Below are 12545 nucleotides of genomic sequence, written 5' to 3'. Positions count from 1 at the left end.
TTTCTGTACAGTCTAAAATGAAGTGATGAGGTTTTCTAATATCAGGGGATGCTGAATTTCTATTTTGGGCTTTGGAAAAATTCACAATATGAAACTTATTAAAGTCAAAATATATTCTGTTCCCCGTGTTGCTCCTCCTGCCTGGAAATCTCTTCCCCTCACTCTTGACTGGACCATTTTCTACTCACCTTTTAGGTCTCTACTTAAAGATATCACTTCTTCATAGAGCCTTTCCGGTCTGCTTTGCATTAGGTTTGCACATCCAATGCTTTCATAACATTCTTCCATTTTTCTCCTATATTTCCTCAGTATTTGTAGTTATATATTCATTATAACATAGCAGTTTCATCTTCTTTGCTGTTATACCTCAACACTTAACACAGTGTTTGTCATATGGTAGGTGCTTAATAAATATTTGTTGAATGAACAAGTGCATTCTAACTTTTTACTACATTAAGTCAAAGAAAAATAACTCAATGTTGCATTCTTATTGTGGGACGTTTCCTCTAAAAGTTATAAGTTCAACTCATTCTTGCATAGTTTCATCTTAGCATGTCAAAATGAAGAAACTGTAGGATTGCAGACAGACCAGGAGATATGGGAGAGTCTTTTCATACTTTGTTTGGAATTGCTGGATTGTCACTTTGGGAGAAGAACAGATTAAACCTGTTCTATGTATGCCTAAAGGACTTCAGAGGTGCATGTTCAGCCTGAACTACTGAGCTAGATATATTGATGCAAAAGTTGTATAGTATCATTTTGTCAACAGTTCTGTATTTGAGTTGCTTAAAAATGGAAACTATGTTAATATTTTGTATATCAATTGTGTTAATTTTAATAAATTATATAATTATACATATTATAAAATAAAGACCTATCTTCAGCTTAAAAAAAAATTGCCTGACCTATGGTAGCACAGTGAATAAAGCATTGACCTGGAATGCAGAAGTCGGCCGTTCAAAATCCCAGGCTTGCATGGTCAAGGCACATATAAGAAGCAACTATGAGTTGATGCTTCCTGATCCTGTCCCCACCTTTCTTTCTCTCTCTCTTCTCTCCAATTATCAATAAATAAAATCTTTATTTAAAAAGTAAATAAAAATAAAAACAAATACAACTCATTTTTTCACTACTGCTTTTTTTTTAACTTTGGTCCATATTTCTTGCTTTTAAAGTATAACACCATAGAATTTTGGTTGTAAGTAGATCTTTCTTGAAGTCATGATTCTGTTTGTCCATCAAAGATTCTTTCAAAGGTCTTTCAGAAAAACAGGTCAACCAGGTCACTTTTTAACTGACTAAGTGGGCAAAAGCAGTCATGTGCAAAGGTCATGAGTAATGTAAACATTATAAAGGCACAAGGCCTGCCACTATGTCATTACTGCATTTCCTAATCCTTCCTGGGACTATAATGTCAAGATAATGTCTTGGAAAAAAGTAAAAATTTAACTCAAAATGTGGGTATATTTAACCAATAGCAGTGGTTTCTAATCAGTTTGCTTCAAAAATTTGCTTTTTGTTTTTTCCATATTCTGACCTTATAACCCCACTCTTACCAGAGATCCACTAGGTCAGGGACCAAGTCCATGTGTTCTACATCCTACTTTTAGTGCCTGGCACAGACAAGGTGCTCAGTAAACAATCATTGAGTAAATTAATGGGTCCTGCCTAAAGTATGTTCTGCTTGCAGAGAGGTTAAGTGAACGGTGATCAGAACAATAAATAGTTGGATAGATGGTGATGGAGGGAGACTTGACTTGGGGTGGCAAACACCCAGTGTGATGTACAGATGCTATATTATAGAATTGTTCACCTGAAACCTGTATAATTTTATTAACCAATGTCACCCAAATAAATTCAATTAAAGATAATAATAATAAATATATAGAAATGTTTTTTTTCAACAGAAATTTATTTCTTACATTTTCAGAGACCGGGTAGTTCAAGATCGAGTTGCCAGCACGGTTGTGTTCTGGTGAAGGCTCCCTTCTTGGTTCAGCCAGCACCTTTTTGCTGTGTCCTCATATGGTGGAAGGGCAATACGCAGAAACTTTTGTATCAGTAGGGAAAGTTTTATTATAAAATTGGTTGTTCTTTAATCCAGCATTCCTTGATTACCAATCATCATGAGTACTGCCTTCTTTACTGCCGCTTGCAAGAACTCCTTTGGGGGTCCTCTGTGTGAATTGTCTTTAGAGACTGATTTGGAATCACATTAAGGATGTCTGTCTCGATTCTTGCTCATAACCTAATTATTGTCCCCAAACAATTATCAGATGTCTCAATCATCCACTTCATTTACCACACTTGACTTCAAATAATCCTTGATAAGTATTTTAAATTATTTAATTATTATAAAAATTTTGAACATTTTTGAAATAAGGGTAGGACCCTTCTCCCATGCTATTGTTTGGATAGAGAAAGCTCTCATTTAAATAGCATGTTCATTAAGTTTCCACACAAAGTTTAATTCCTATCACATATACATAAAAGAGCTTTCATTTTTATTCTAATGGCAAAGTCATAAGCTACTTTGGGTTATCCGTGGTATATCATCATGACTAAAATAAAAAATTTTTCTATTTTCTTATTTGGGAAGCAAGCAAATGATAGGAAAGGACCCCATGTGAAATTTACACTATTCATTTATAACATTATCTATGTTACTAATAGTTGCTATTATTAATAAATGTTCTTTCAGATCATGGAAATGAGATTAAAGTGCTCAGAGTTGCCTCTCTGGGCAGAACTAGAACCAAGAGTTGTAAGCTACAAAACGCCAACTTTAATTTATTGTTAGAAAGCAACAGCCAATTATAAGCAGCATCCTACTTAAAATATGTAGCTTCCAGTTTTTTGGCCTCTGGTGTTTGTATGTTCACCATGAAGGGCTTATCATCAGTCCTAGAAAAGACATGTGATCTCTTTGGTTATTGTGGTGAGGTGGGGTAGTTATTTCAGTCTCTCTTGGTCTATTAAAATGCCGGCCTTAGAACAACAAGAGTTTGAAATACAATGCTACTGTTTAGGGAGGTATATGCTCCCTAGTGACTCATTGGAATTTGAAGTGTTTCATACAAAAATTATGTACTAGAATTTAGGGGAAAGGATGCCTAAGGGATAGTAAGAAGGGACAGACAGACAGAGAGGGAAAATTTCCACCCTGGCCAGCACCAAATAAACCTTTTTCATTTTGTTGGCTATATGCCACACTTAAGACTTCCTGGCTGGCTCTGACCTAATCTCATATCAAATGTCACTGCTGTGTGCTGAGCGCACATATTAGGCGTGGATCTCTCCGTTTTGGCAGCTCTGGATCAGTGCAATGATCCTTGGGGCTCTAAGTGAGGACTGAGAATGAGAATAAATACAGTGTTTGCTTACTGATTTAAAGTTGGGGTGCCCATGGGAACTCTTTTGACTGGGCCCAGATAGGTCAGCCTAGCCCAGTTAGAAAGGTTCTTACATATCACATACCTACACAAGGGTTTTTGCATATATATTCTCAGGTTAATTGTTATTAATAGTCACTCTCACCTGAACACAATTATTCTAACTAGGCCCAGTACGCTAATTTACTCTGTCTTACTCTTTCTGGCCAGTAACTCTAGGAGTTAATGCCAAATTTCTCAGCATAGCTCCTGAGTATTCCCTATATTCCTTCAAGAAAACCTGGAGACTAGTCATCTGTTGCAAACAGCATGAAGTCCAAACACCCAGGCCCATCACAATCTAGCTCCAACCTAACTTTCCAGCCCAATAAATTATCCTCTTCACAAATCCTTACTCCAGTGATCTAGTCCCCTAAACACACCGTGTGATGCTCTAATTCTCAACACTTGCTCACCACTGAAACCCTTCAGCTCTTCCCTATATGGTCCCAAATTTCCAAGAAGCAGCTTGACATTATACTCACATATTGACATTGTCATGGACTAGGGCTCACTGAGTAACCCCATGCTCCACACTCCACAGACAAAGCCCTGGCTCCCCTAGATTGGCCCACCTGGCTCAGCAGAGCGCAGGTGTATAGAGAGTAGTTGCAAACTGCCTAGCAAAACTTCAGCATGAGTAGCAGCTGTTCTCTCATCTGAGGCTCATCTCTTCCATTTGCTGCAGTTCCCAGCACTCCTGTATTTCTTACATCCAACTTGTTTTACTCATTATTTAAAATTTATTTATTAATTTCTAGAGGGGGTGGAGGGGGAGAGGGAGAGAGCAAGAAAGAAATACCAATTTGTTGTTCCATGTATTTATGGGTCTTGTATGTGCCCTGACCAAGGATCAACCCTGCAACGTTGGCATGCAGGGACAATGCTCTGACCAGCTGAGCCAAAGCAGAAACAAGCTGGACACCCTAACTTGCCTCAGCCCTTCTCCTAGTCAAATGTCATGTCCTCCCTCCTATAGGAGAGAGGCATACAGGGCCTAAGCTTTTGTGAATTTTGCTCTCTCTTTCTATCAAGGTTGCAAGACAAAACTATTTGCTTCTATTTAGTCATCCATTACTTTAGTAATTTTTTTTAATTTTAGAATAGTTCTAGGTTCACAGAAAATTTGCTAAAATTGTTCCCATATATGCCATAATTAATTTTCTGTTACTAACATCTTATATTACTATGGTTCATCTGTAGGAATTACAACTGATATCAATACATGACTATTGATTAAAGTCCAAATTTTATTCATATTTTTTCATTTTTTGCCTAATGTTCTTTTTCTCTTATCAAGATCTTACCAGGAAACCTGAGATGAATCTGGTACTTGTTAGATGTGTTCTTGGGGAAGTCTCTGACTTCATCTCTCTGAGCCTCAGTATCTTCAGCTATGAAATAAAAGCTATTCACTTAGCAACTATTTTTTGTGCATGTACTACATGCCAGGCATTTATATGGCTGATGTGTAACATGGATTAGGGTCCTATGCTCATTTGGCTTATTTTTTGTGGTCAAGAAAAACCAAATGAGGAGGTGACATTTAACAAAGGCTAAAATAAAAAAGAGAGTTAGTTATACAAAGGTGTGAGGGGAGATTGTGTCAAGCATGGGGTATAGCAAAGGCAAGGTCTCTAAGGTAAGATGAGCTTGGCATGTTCAAATAAGAGAACAGCTGAAGCTAATGACAGAGTAGCATGCCAATAAGGATGAATAAATAGGTAGAGGGTAGATCATTGTAAGGGCCTGTGGACCTTGGTAAAGAATTGGAATATGCCTGACCAGGTGGTGGTGCAGTGAATAGAGCGTCGGACTGGGATGCTGAGGACCCAGGTTCAAGGCCCCAAGGTTGCCAACTTGAGCGCGGGCTTATCTGGTTTGCAAAGCTCACCAGCTTGGACCCAAGGTCGCTGGCTCCAGCAAGGGGTTACTCAGTCTGCTGAAGGCCCGCGGTCAAGGCACATATGAGAAAGCAGTCAATGAACAACTAAGGTGTTGCAATGCGCAGCAAAACTAATGATTGATGCTTCTCATCTCTCAGTTCCTGTCTGTCTGTCCCTGTCTATCCCTTTCTCTGACTCTGTCTCTGTAAAAAAAAAAAGAAAAAAGAATTGGAATATATTCTATGCATAATAGGAAGTTGTGACAGATATCAACCTCTTGCCTTTCAGCTCCAATTTCATCCTTCTTTGACCTGTGTTGTAATACCAGGACTGGAGCTTATGAACACTTTCTCTTTGCTAGTTGCACAGTGTTAAGCTTTGTCAACAGAGGGCAATGGAAGGACCCTGCAGGAAGAAATACAGGAAAGCACTTCAGGTGCTTTTTGTTTTGTTTTGTCTTGTTTTGCTGTTGTTGTTACTGCTACACACAACTGCCAGTAGCAAGTTAGACAGGTATAGAGGACTTTTCAGTGATTTCTGATGGCATTTCCTAGTGAGTTTAGCCCCCTACCCACAGGGCAGCCTCCAAGTGAGTTTCAGTGACATCTCTACGGGTAACTTCCCAGAAATCTTGTCAGCACTCTCAAGAGTGACTCTAAGCGCTTAACTTCTCAGAAAATGTCAATGTAATCCCAGTTGGCTTCCCAGCAAAGATCTGGTAATATAGCTGCTGGTTTTCTCCTTGCCACCATCTCAGCAAAATTCACCAGTCTGGATGCATGTCACATACTAGTGATAGCAATTCGTTTCTCTTGGAGCACAGGTGAAGGGCTATTAGAGCTGGGGCAAATGAAAGAAAAGAATATTTCTACCCCCAGGGAAAGAGGCAAGTATATATTCTGGCCTCCTAACCAGATAAACAGAAAACTTCACACTAAAGGCATATTCACTCCAGTTCCTTTTATCTGATTAGCTATGTATGGCTAACAAAAGGAAAGAATGTCTTTGATGAACTAGCTTATCAGTAGACTGAACACAGCTGGGGAAAGAATCAGTGACCTTGAAGATATGTCAATATAAACTTCCTAAATTCAAAAGCAAAGAAAAAACAGTCTGAATAATAAAAGAGAACAACTATCCAAGAACTGAGGGATATTTACAGAAGGTGTAACAGGTTTAATGAGAACAATAAGGAGAAGAAAGAGAGAAAGGAACAGAAGAAATGTTTAAAGTAGTGGCTGAGAATTTTCCAAAATTAATACGAGACACCAAATCCCAGATCCAGGCAGCTCAGAGAATACAAATCAAGAAAAATACTAAAAAATCTACATGTAGGCATATCATTTCAAAACTGTAGAAACCAGAGACAAAGAGAAAATCTTGAAAGAAGCTAGAATGGAAAAAACACCTACCTATTGGGGACAAAAAGGGATTTCTACAGAAAGTAAACCTCACAGGGTGATCTAATCATACATTCCTAACTTGGTGAGTGGTCATGCCCCATCCATATAACGTCTTTAGTAAAAGGTTTATCTTTGCCCTAAGGCTTAAGCAAGCCCTGTCCATTGTTCTTGCACGTCAAGATTAACACACCTTTGAAATGCCAGAGTAATATTCTTTTTCTTCCTTTCTTTCTTTTTTAATTGAATTTATTAGGGTGACATGGGTTAATAAAATTATATAGGTTTCAAGTTTACAATTCTATAATACATCAAATGTACATCGAATTGTGTGTTCACCATGCCAAGTCAAGTCTCCTTCCTTAATCCTCTCTTACAAACCCTTCAGAGGTATAAACATCGTAGTTCCTTATTCTGGTTGTTTTTGCTGGCAGTTGTGTCAATCAGCTGGCAATATGTTTATTTGAGATGGATGTTGTTGGGCGGATAAAATGTATTATGCTCACTTTGTTAAAGATAACACGAGGAGGCAGTCGCCCAGGTGATATTAATGTGTGTTGGGGTGGGCTAGGGGCAAGCAGAATCCTTGTAGCCTTGGTTTTGGGATTAAGCCTGTCCCACCCTTTTTGGTGTGAGGTGGTACAATCCTATCATGCCTCAGAGAAGTGACTTTGTATTAGAGACTTCCCTGTTATGTATATTGGATTAAGGGTTTGGATTTCTACACTATAAAATGGGGACGGAACGAGAGTTTGGGCTCTTGGTTCCTGAGGTTAGCATGAGAGAGCAGAGAAAGTAGAGCCAGCAGCGGAAGGAGGCCACGTGGAGTAGGCCAGGAGAAGCAGCCAAGATGGCGGAGTACTGAGTGAGATGCCAGTCTGTGTAGAGTTTGTATCTGGGATAAGGAAGGAGATGGGGCACTGAGGAGAATAAGGTTGGTGAGCTAGAAACCTTTGATTCTAGGAAACTCGGATAAGTCAGTGGCTTTGTGAGCACTGAGTGTGACTGGGTTTTGGAGCCCAGTGTGTATTTTTACTTGCCCGCCGGGTGCAAGGTAGGATTAAAGATTATGGCCCACCAGTTTTTGGCTCCATGGTTTCTTTACCAACTGTCCGAATCCAGTGCGAACCTGCATGGCCCTGGCTGTTCCTCCTGGCTTTACAGATGTCTTTTGTAAAGCCAGTAGTTAGGGCCAGGGCCACTATCATAGCAGCCTTCTGGGCCATGCAGGTTCGCATTGAATTCGGACAGTCGGTAAAGAAACAACGGAACCAAAAACTGATGAGCCATAGTCTTTAATCCTAGCTTGCACCCGGCGGGCAAGTAAAAACACTCACTAGGCTCCAAAACCCACTCACATTCAGTGCTCACAAAGCTACTGATTTATCCGAGTTTCCTAGAGTCAAAGGTTTCTAGCTCACCAGACTTATTCACCTCTGTTCCCCATCTCCTTCCTTCTCCAGCATCAAACTGCACAAACTGGTCTCTCTCTCAGCACTCTGCCATCTTGGCTGCTTCTCCTGGCCACATGGCCTCTTTCTGCTGCTCTCTGCTCTGCTCCCTCTGCTCTCTCATGCTAATCATCCCAGGAACCAAGAGCGCAAGCTCCCGCTCCGTCCCCATTTTATAGTGTAGAAATCCAAACCCTTAATCCAATATACAAAATAGGGAAGTCTCTAATACAAAGTCACTTTCTGAGGCATGATAGGATTGTACCACCCCACATCAAAAAGGGTAGGAAAGGCTTAATCCCAAAACCAAGCCCCAGGCTACAAGGATTCTGCCTGCCTTTAGCCCACCCCAACACACATTAATATCACCTGGGCGACAGCCTCCTGGTGGGCAGCATAATCTTTAACAAAGTGAGCATAATACATTTTATCTGCCCAACATCTTTTAAGACAGATGTCTCAGCAATCAAAAGGTTAATATCAGGCACTTACACTGACACCGAGACATATCCAAAGCACAGCGAAGAAAAAGGAAATTACTGGCCTGTGAGAACTCATGCTGTTGCAAGCCACTCAGATTAGATACAAATGCACCATTAATTCAGTTTTGAAACTATATGAGCACTAGTTTCTTTATCTGTGGATTTGGATTATGTTCTATTATTCAATATTGAAAAAAATAACTGTGATATCTAAAATAGACAAATTTATATGGAAGCAAAAGGAAACCCCCATTAAATAAGCTAAGACAAAACAATTGATAAACCTCTAAACAGACTGACCTAGAAAAAAAGGAATAAGACAGAGAGTATCATTATACATCCTATAGGCATTAGACAATAGTAAGGAAACCCTACAAACAATTTTTTTTAATAATTTTATTTTTAATGGGGCGACATCAATAAATCAGGATACATATATTCAAAGATAACAACTCCAGGTTATCTTGTCGTTCACTTATGTTGCATACCCATCACCCAAAGTCAGATTGTCCTCTGTCACCTTCTATCTAGTTCTCTTTGTGCCCCTCCCCCTCCCCCTTTCCCTCTCCCTCTCCCCCCTCCCCCCTAACCACCACACTCTTATAAATGTCTCTTAGTTTCACTTTTATGTCCCACCTACGTATGGAATAATGCAGTTCCTGGTTTTTTCTGATTTACTTATTTCACTTCGTATAATGTTATCAAGATCCCACCATTTTGCTGTAAATGATCCGATGTCATCATTTCTTATGGCTGAGTAGTATTCCATAGTGTATATGTGCCACATCTTCTTTATCCAGTCATCTATTGACGGGCTTTTTGGTTGTTTCCATGTCCTGGCCACTGTGAACAATGCTGCAATGAACATGGGGCTGCACCTACAAACAATTCTGATCCCGTAATTTTACATTTTAGACAAAAGAAGTTTTTGAAAGACACAAACTGACAAAACTCACTCAAAATGAAAGAGATTACTCAGAGTTCTCAACCTATTAAAGAAATTAAATTTATAATTTAAAAAGCACAGGAAATAAAAGAGAACTGATCAATTGGACTTCAAAATTTAACTTTTCATTTTTGGTCCTGGTGGGGCAATTCAGTTGTTTATCACCAAGGTTGTGGGTTTGATCCCAAATTATGCCACATCCAAGAATCAACCAATAAATGCAGAAATAAGTGGGAAAACGAACTGATTTTTTTTCTCTCTCCTACCTGCTTCTCTTTCTAAAATCAATAAAATTTTAAAAACATTTTTAGAAATCTTTTATTTGCAAAGACATTATCCAGAAAGTGAAAAGACAACACCAACACACAGAATGAGAAAAAATATTTACAAAGCATTTATCTGACAATGTACCTAGAATATAGTAAAAAAATGCTCTTATAATTCAATGATAAAAAGACAAACCAATTTTAAAATGAGCATGGATCTGGACATTTCTCCAAAGAAAATACATAAATACACAAATGTTCAATAAGCACATAAAAAGATGCTTGATAAGGTTTTATTTCTTTGCCTCTGCTCCTGAGAGGTAATCTCTAGCAACCTTTTTTTAAAAAAATGTATTCAGTGCGAGGAGGGGAGGCAAAGAGACAGACTCCTGCATGCACCTGACCAGGATTCACCTGGCAAGTCCACTAGGGGGTGATGCTCTGTCCAATGGTTGCTCCATTGCTCAGCAACCAAGCTCTTCTTGGTGCCTGAGCTGAGGCCATGGAGCCATCCTTAGAGCCAGAGACCTACTTGCTCCAATTGAGCCATGGCAGCAAGAGGGGTAGAGAGAGGGAGAGAGAAGGGAGAGGGGTAGAGAAGCAGATGGACGCTTCTCCTGTGTACCCTGACCAGGAATTATACCCAGGACATTCACACACTGGGCCTACACTCTACCACTGAGCCAACTGGCTAGGGTCTCTAGCAACCTTGGAAAACCTGGAATGTCCCGTTTGATAAAAGTAACTTTGTTTACATTTGACCAGGACAGATAGTCTAGGTGGGTGTCTTAGGGTGGGGCCTTCAGCCATGCCACCTGGTCTGTGCTAACAATGTGATGTATGATGGGAGCCTTTAGCCACTGTGGGTCAAATAAGTTTGCAAATATGATGTATATGTTTGCTCACTTATAGTTTGCATTGGATGTGGGGGACAGGCTGTAAGCAGGCAGGGTCCTCATAGCCTAAGGCTTAGTTTTGAGACTAAGCTTTTCCCACCCTTTTAATACTAAGATCTTTTCAACACTAAGCTTTTCCCCACATCTTTGACTGTTGCATGGTGTGGGTGGTGCACTCTTAAGAGGAATCCCATTTATGTTCTGTCCTTGGAGTACAAAAGCTTTGCTTGCAGTCCCCTGAGGCACAAAGGGGGGCCACTACCAGATCTCAGAGATCTTGTTAAATCCTATAAGACCCTACAAAGGTGGATCACTCTCAGATCTCATTAAGTCATGTAGGCCTGCCTATTCAGGTATCTCAGTTTCTGGAACAAAGCTTTTACTTGCATTAACCATTATGTCCACTGACTATAGCTAAAATTTAAATTCTTGAGTTTACCCTATGTTGGGCAGATAAAATGTATTATGCTCACTTTGTCAAAGATGGTGCTGCCCACGTGAGGCCGTCGCCCAGGTGATATTAATGTGTGTTGAGAATCCTTGCAGCCTGGGGCTTGGTTTTGGGTTTAAGCCGTTCCCACCCGTTTTGATGTGGGGTCGTACAATCCAATTATGCCTCAGAGAAGTGACTTTGTATTAGAGACTTCCCTATTTTGTATATTGGATTAAAGGTTTTGAATCTACACTATAAAATGGGGGCAGAACGAAAGCTTGCTCTCTTGGTTCCTGAGATTAGCATTAGAGAGCAGAGAGCAGAGGAGGCCAGGAGAAGCAGCCAAGATGGCGGAGTGTTGAGTGAGATGCCAGTTTGTGCAGAGCTTGTGCAGGGAGAAGGAAGGAGATGGGGAACAGAGGTTAATAAGGCTGGTGAGCTAGAAACCTTTGATTCTAGGAAACTCAGATAAGTCAGTAGCTTTGTGAGCACTGAATGTGAGTGGGTTTTGGAGCCCAATGTGTGTTTTTACTTGCCCGCCAGGTGCAAGCTAGGATTAAAGATAATGGCCCACCAGTTTTTGGCTCCGTTGTTTCTTTACCGACTGTCTGAATCCAATGCGAACCTGCATGGGCCGGGCTGCTGTGATAGTGGCTGTTGGGCAGATAAAATATATTATGCTCACTTTGTTGAAAATGGTGCTGCCCACGTGAGGCCATCGCCCAGGTGATATTAATGTGTGTTGAGAATCCTTGTAGCCTGGGGCTTGGTTTTGGGATTAAGCCTTTCCCACCCTTTTTGATGTGGGGTGGTACAATCCAATCATGCCTCAGAGAAGTGACTTGGTATTAGAGACTTCCCTGTTTTGTATATTGGATTAGAGGTTGTAAAGCTACAATATAAAATGGGGGCAGAACGAGAGTTTGCTCTCTTGGTTCCTGGGATGATTAGCATGAGAGAGCAGAGGGAGCAGAGCAGAGAGCAGAAAGAGGCCATGTGGCCAGGAGAAGCAGCCAAGATGGCGGAGTGCTGAGTGAGATGCCAGTTTGTATAGAGTTTGTATCTGGGATAAGGAAGGAGATGGGGAACTGAGGAGAATAAGGCTGGTGAGCTAGAAACCTTTGATTCTAGGAAACTCGGATAAGTCAGTGGCTTTGTGAGCACTGAATGTGATTGGGTTTTGGAGCCCAGTGTGTGTTTTTACTTGCCCACCGGGTGCAAGCTAGGATTAAAGACTATGGCCCACCAGTTTGTGGCTCCGTTGTTTCTTTACCGACTGTCCGAATACAATGGGAACCTACATGGGCCAGGAGGCTGCTGTGATAGTGGCCGTGGCTTCTGGCTTTACACTGGC

Source organism: Saccopteryx leptura, chromosome 3 (genome assembly GCF_036850995.1).
Source record: "Saccopteryx leptura isolate mSacLep1 chromosome 3, mSacLep1_pri_phased_curated, whole genome shotgun sequence".
NCBI lineage: Eukaryota > Metazoa > Chordata > Mammalia > Chiroptera > Emballonuridae > Saccopteryx > Saccopteryx leptura.
Note: the sequence above shows the minus strand (reverse complement) of the source record.